This window comes from Gastrolobium bilobum, unplaced genomic scaffold (assembly GCF_033153095.1).
Source record: "Gastrolobium bilobum isolate Gb01-03AN ecotype WA unplaced genomic scaffold, APGP_CSIRO_Gbil_v1 utg14161, whole genome shotgun sequence".
NCBI lineage: Eukaryota > Viridiplantae > Streptophyta > Magnoliopsida > Fabales > Fabaceae > Gastrolobium > Gastrolobium bilobum.
Genome location: NW_026896507.1, coordinates 164,898 through 172,012, shown reverse-complemented (window position 1 = coordinate 172,012; position 7,115 = coordinate 164,898). Strand labels below are relative to the sequence as shown.

Here is a 7,115-nt window from a genome sequence, read left to right as displayed (position 1 = left end):
AATATCCTCATGAACAGCCACGGTTTTGAAGGTTCAAGGAGCTATGGAGTTGTGTTCTTGAGTTCTCTTGAAGAATATCACTTGTGTGTTTGATTCTCTTGAATTTTTGTGTAAGTTTCCTAAACTTTTCTTGAAAAATCTCATCTTTCTCTCTTGTGTTCATGACCTCTAACTCTTGAGCATTTTTTTGAATGTGTGTTCTTGTTTAAAGGAGCATTCTTGTTGGTAAAAAGTGGAGCTTGGAGCTAAATGTGTAAACTTGAAGATGTAAGCTTTCCTTTGGGAAAAGATGACCCAAAAATCCTTTCCTCCTCCCTTTTAATCCTTGGTTTTGTCTTGTGTTTGGGGAAAATATTGTTTAAAAATTTTAAAGAAAGAGTTTTGATGATTGTTCTTGAGGGTGTGTGAGTTTTGGACCAAGAAATGGTTGATTTGATGTATAAAGGTACAACCTTTGGATCTTGTATGGATTTCAAGGAAAAGGATGAATAACTAATTACCCTTATGACCCTTGATCCATACCCGGGTAAATAATTCAACCATTTTCCCAGATTCAAGAACTCTACCCGGGTACACTCCTACATACTCGGGTAGATAAAAAATTTTCAAAAATTACCCGGGTAGGTAATGGTGTACCCGGGTAGGCTTCGTGGTCAATGGTCAAACAGGGGCAGATTGGTGTTATGTTTGTTGGGGAGGGTAAATTTTCGAAATAGTTTTGAATGAAGGGCAATTTGGTAATTAATTATTAATTAAGGGTCATAAGGGTCAAAAAGCCTGATTCTGACCTCTTGAGTATAAGGTGGATTGTGTTAAAAATAAGTTAATCATGGATTAGTGGATTAATTAAGTGTTGGGACTAATTAACTAAAGAAAGGACAAAGAAACAAGCTTAAAAACCTTAATTTACACCATAACTTTGGAGGGTGATATCTCCCTCATCGCTTGGTCAAATGAAGCTCATGATACCTCATTTTCAATCTGGAGATGTCATCTATATTTCCAAAAGTGAATTTGAGTCCAGACTGCCCAAACTCGCGTCGTGCAGGGACAATTCAAAAGGTCCAACTTCTAAAATTCATATCTCTCTTATTACGTACTCAAATTAAGCTTATGATATCTCGAATTAAATCCCTAGGTGTCCACTATAACATATTAAAATTTGAAATAAATCAGACTTCTGAAACTCTCACAGGGACGAAAACCGTGAGGGATGTTGGGATCCCCTGCACTGCCTAAAAACAGATTTATGAGTTGAACTTCCACGAATTGTTTCTCCCTCAATTATTACTCAAATTAGTCTCATAATATTTCTAATTAAAGATAAAGGTGTCTTTTTGTCTGCATAAAAATTTGAGAGCAATTGGTTAAGTATATTTTCCAGAATCACATAAATTGTAAAGAATTTTTAGGGCTCTGTTCCGAGCTGGCAAACAACTTTGCTTGTCCAACTTCAAATGGTGATAACCGGAGCTAGAAAAATCCAAATGAGGCATGTGATACCTTGTTGGAAATATAATTGAGTCTATATTAACATACTAAAAGATCAGAATTTTATAACAAGTGAGTTGCGTACATGGATTAGAAAATAGAAGCATGTACAGTTATAGGAAAATCGTAAGTGATATTTAGGCGAATAGATTTTATGGGAACCCTTAGCAACTTATAGTAATTAATGTTCAAAGTTATTAAGGATATATTTTGATGGTAAATGTCTTGATCAGTTGTAAGTTAAGTGAAAAATCCCTTAATCTAAGAGAGTTTATTGATAGACTAAGGGTATAATGAGTTATTGTGGACTTAGTGAACAATTTCTTATGAACTAAAATCATGTACTTAAGTAATAAATGGTCTAGACTTGTAATGGGCATATTATTGGCATATAAGTATGGAAAATGGAATCACTAAATGGTTAAGTCTTGTATATGACTTGATTAATTACTATGTAATTAATGATGTGAATGGTTACTACTCTAGGTGTGCATAGAGAACCTTGCACTTGAGGATTTATTGGAGCATACGTGTTTTACTGTTGGAGTTTGGCTTGTGATAAGCTCAGTGAGGTAAGCTTCTAGTTCTGGTTGCTCCTCTCTCTTGTGGCCCCACCATGATGGTGGACATTATGGTTGTATTGTATGAAAGTATATGGTGTGATTGTATATGTGCATTCATTCACATTCATATAGATGTTATATGATCTTGATGCTATGATGATGCACTGATGATATATGTTATGAGGATCCTGGTCAGTGATCATGGTATATAGGCTGCCTATGACTTGACTTTGGGAGCTATTTCATACTGAAGTTGTGTTGACTCTCTATGGCTTGACCCTGGAAGTCACACGTGTGTAACCGTCTATGCCCTGGGGTTACACAAGGATGATTTGATGATGATATGTTTATGTTGTATGCCAGTATTATATGCTTTATATCTGACTTGTCATGTAGGAAGTGGGCTCAGGGGATAAGAGGATCCTCTATGAACCTTGAGCTTACTGAGATGTTGTTATCTCACCCCGTTTAGGTATATTATTTCAGGTACCCAGAGCAGTAGTGATGCTTCTAGGGGCAAGACCCCCGCATTGGAGTAGTTGATGATGCAGCTGATATTTTATATTATGTTTAGACTTATGATGGCATGTAGATTTGTTAATATGCTTAATTATTGTTTTGAGATTATGTTATGGATTTATTTAGGCTCATGATTGTATCCTTAGAGCCATGAATGATTTACGGATGTTATGTTTTAGCATTAATATATACATGATGCATGCATTCAGTTAATTTGGGCATGGAACCTTATTGATTGTATTGGCTCATTGAGGGGATTGCAGTCCGTGTGGGACTTCCAAGCTATCTGTTTAAATTATTATATCAATCAGGTTAACTGCATGTGTGGGACCATGTCCCCAGTTATCCGAAATACAACAGTTATGCTGTCCGTGAGACTCCGTCAGGAATGACACTTGATGTCATATCCGGATGGTCAATGGCCACTAATACTGGCTAATGGAATTATTGAGTAGATGTATGTTTTAGATTTACGCTTTCGCAGTATCTCACGTGAACGTTTTTAGAAATGTTTTAATAAAAAAATTTGGAAAAAGTTTACTCGTATTTCTATAAGATGCTTTATTTCTTTTCAAATAAAGTCTTCCGTTGTGTATGCTAAATATCGTGATGTTAACAATCAGAGTACTACGGGGTGTTACACGAGACCTTTCCTGCTATATAAGGCAGCAGTTCACTATCCGATCAGCACATCCAGTTCATCAAAGATGCTTCCAATATCACGGGTGATCAGTTAAAAAGAGAAATCCATAATGAACCATTTGTTAAAGTCTAGCAGAAAGTTCACTTCATATTGTTAGCAACCCTCATCAAAGACTATTAGGAAGATTGAAGTGCATATTCACTATAAATTAGTCAATTAGTGCCCCTGAACTTTGGCATGATCTTCCTACTTTACACGCAAAGCTCCCTCAAGACCAGCCTCCACACTGTCCAGTCGACTAGCATGCAAATTAGTAGGATGACCAACATAACCAATGTCGACTGTCCAACATTAAGATGTCAAGCGACTAGTAGGATGTATGGTTGATCAGATGGTTAATATTTAGTTTCGACATCTAGTGAGAATATCTCTTCGCTAGCATATATATGATTCTTTTTGAACATTTTATATCTTCTCATTTGCTAACAAGTTTCATATGAGCGGCCTAACAACTAACGAATGAAGTACACTTGCAAGTTTGTTATCTCCATAATTGGAAGTTATCTACTGCAACCCCAACAAGAAGATCACAAAGCCCTAGATGGCTAACTTTCCATCTAGGGATGAATACCGGCCGGACAAAGAGCCCCCGGAATGAAAAATCCTAGATGGCTAACTTTCCACCTAGGCATGAAGATCGGGCAATCAATGTGCCCTCGAAATGAAGACCTGGTATGACTAGATGGCATAATTCAAGAAAGGAATAAGCTTAAACATATACTTGACATCCTTGCTCGTAGGATCATGACATTTTTAATTAGTTTGCTTTAGTTCCAATATGTTTATATATAAAAATATGCAAACATATAGGGTTGTTCAGGGACCTACATGTCACTTATGTGTTTTACTTCATGGCCAGCAATATTTTTTCTGCTGAAGTATGCCTTTATGGAGATGGGGTATTACCGACCAAAGTTAGTCCACGTTGAAGATGCCTATATTTTCATTATTAAACGGTCGGAAAGGTTTCCAAAATACATTGCCATGAATTTTTGCATAACCCTGGGAAGCTATAAGCGCTTCTGGTCGGCACAATGTCTATACTTGCAGCTCTTACTTACTATTAACACGTGCAAATACCTGAGATAGCAAGGTACACTACACTTGTTGCCAAAAATGGAAAAAAAGCAGTACTAGACACGTCAAAGGTGCTACAAGTTGAAATTATAGATGACCAAGAAAAGGTTATTTGTTCACAGTTGCTTTCATTGACGCACTTGGCCGTTTCTTCATCCAAATCTTGGGTTTATTCTTCAAGACAATTTTCATGTTTGCACTTGCTATTCCATATCATCATAGGAAACAAAAAGATCACACAACTGGGCTTCTGATTATATATGCATTCACCTTATTCTTTGCAAATTTTGGTCCAAATTCAACCATTTTTGTTGTGCCTGCTTAAAATTTCCCAACAAGGTTGAGGTCAACATGTCATGGTATATCCTCAGTTGTAGGGAAAGCTAGAGCAATTGTTGGTGTATTTGAATTCTTATGTGTTAATGCCCATACTATACATCACCTTGAAAATGCTATCAGGACTCGACATCATAAGCTTGTAATTGTGATGCCTTATGTTTCTTTGACGAGAAGCTCATAAGATATTGAAGACAAGCCCAAGACCGATTTTCTTAAAGATGTTGCAATTATTGCTATAGCTGCAACTAGGGCAGTGGCAATTAACCATTCTTGGGTGGCTGCTAATCAGGATCTTGCTATGACATTGTTATTTGTATTAAGATATGCAAGCATCATATTTGAAAAATCTCTAACCTTCAATAAAAGTAGAGTAAGAATGTTGATGGCTGTAAGCTTATGGTGATACAGAGTATTAGGGCTCCATCAACTGATATAATTGTTTCAGGGCTAAGACATGCATTTGTGGAAGTTAGTAAATAGTATTTTTCTCGCTTGTTGCAATGGCCATTGTTGAGATAGTTGATGCTCATCATGGATTTAAGCTGGTTACTGACAATATAACCACCCGAGAGCCGTGTCTTCTCCTCTGGGTATTTGTGGTCAAATTTGTATAACACATAACAAATGGGGCTCGGGTTTAAGAGCTTTTTCTTAAAAAGAGGTGTTAGGTTGTACATCAATGTAACAAACTTTTCATTATTAAGAGAATAAATTAAACAAAAGAGTGCATTTGAATTTTCATACGCTTCACAAGACAAGAATCCAACAAAGATATATACAGGTTACCCTGCTGGTATTGAGATGAAGAACACTCTTATTTTGTTTGTTGTGATTAATTGTCTTGCATATTTTTCATTTTACTCGCACATAAATCCAAAGAAAAACCATTGGAAGAGTTGAGTGGAGAGAATGAAAATGAAGGTGGTGATGACATTGCTGAACAACAAGTCCCTACTAGCAGGATTTTCGAGTTTGATGTTAAATGACCTCCTCAGGGGCCAAAACCCTCCAGAGTGGTTTTGCATCACCTATGAGAATGAAGCTCGCTGCCCAGTGTATGCCTGGTCGTAAGCTTGCAATATTTGAGTGAACGACATCTCCAAGATCACCCACTCGGTTGGAATAAAATACTGACCAGTTAATTTCAAAAAATGGTTTGATAGCATGAAACATCATTCATTACCAGCGACACCTGAAGTAGTAATTTGATCCTAGATCACCTACTTTAAAAGCAAACAAATAAGAGTATTGAAACATCGGCAAAATGAACTCGTGAAAAGTTTATTATCGGTAAGTACATTAAGTTCTTTGTTGATACTTTATTATAATAGGCAGTCGGTCTGCAAGGAGATTTATTTCCACCCGCTCATTAGCTACCCTGGTCTGTCACGTCGTAAATAGCTTATTGGAAGCAACAAAACTATATGCTCACCATCCAATTGTCCATCAAGTACTAAGGAAATATAGGAGAGAAGTTCCAATTACTATCTCATCCCTCCACATGCGAAATCTTTTAAGGATAAATGATAAATGGACATGCATGATTATTTGACCGGTAATTACATTGGCCGGCCGACCAGCATTCAAGTTAGCAAGATGGCCAACCTTCTTCACATTGCCAAATTGACCAACATTTACTAAGCCAACTAATAAGAATTTAAACATAGTTAAAGTCAAAATACAAGACTCTATCATGAAGCACTCGGTGTTGCAAACCAGGTGTGATATACGCTTATACAGATATGAAGGCTGGCATATTACTGATCGGTTACATTATTGTATCTTACTTTTAACACCACACACTACACACGATTGGCTTAAGTTCTTATACACCTTGGCACCCTGACTTCGTAGACTACCAAGCCGGGGGACTTCTGTTCTGGCCAGTCCATTTAGGCCCAACTATCTAGAACCTTCTAGATGGCACCCCATAATAAGCCATAAAGGCTCATCACAGGGGATTCCCTTTATCCCTGCACTATTTCCCATTGTGCACTAACAATCGACACAACGTGCCTTGTCTCAAAGACAAGGCTTGACACATGTGGTATAGTTCTGGTCTCACTCCTTATTCTCTCCCGCACGCTTAAGAGTGAATTCTTCTCTCTAAATACCCTCTTCTTCTATTGAAGGGGCCTCATCTATTCTATTTATTTTATGAGTTGTTACTCTGCAAATATGTAGAGCCATCATAGTCATTTATACACTCCTCCCTTTGAGTCATAATGCCTGAGAAGCTCAACAGAACCTTGGTCTATACCATTGTTGCTGAGTGTAACCCTACAATGACATATGTTATGTAACACTCTATTCTAGAACCAACTAGAACCAAATTGTTAACATTGCATGTGATATTAAGCGTAGTTACAATCAAGTAATTGAATTACAATTATGGATAAACTTTTTCTTTTCTTTTCTACTCA

At 37.0% G+C, this 7,115-nt stretch overlaps 1 pseudogene; it reads left to right on the top strand.

Annotated features, from left to right (window-relative positions):
- The first annotated feature begins 4,170 nt into the window (after positions 1-4,170).
- Positions 4,171-5,678, top strand: LOC133300122 (probable inorganic phosphate transporter 1-5; annotated as a pseudogene).
- The last annotated feature ends 1,437 nt before the right edge of the window (positions 5,679-7,115 follow it).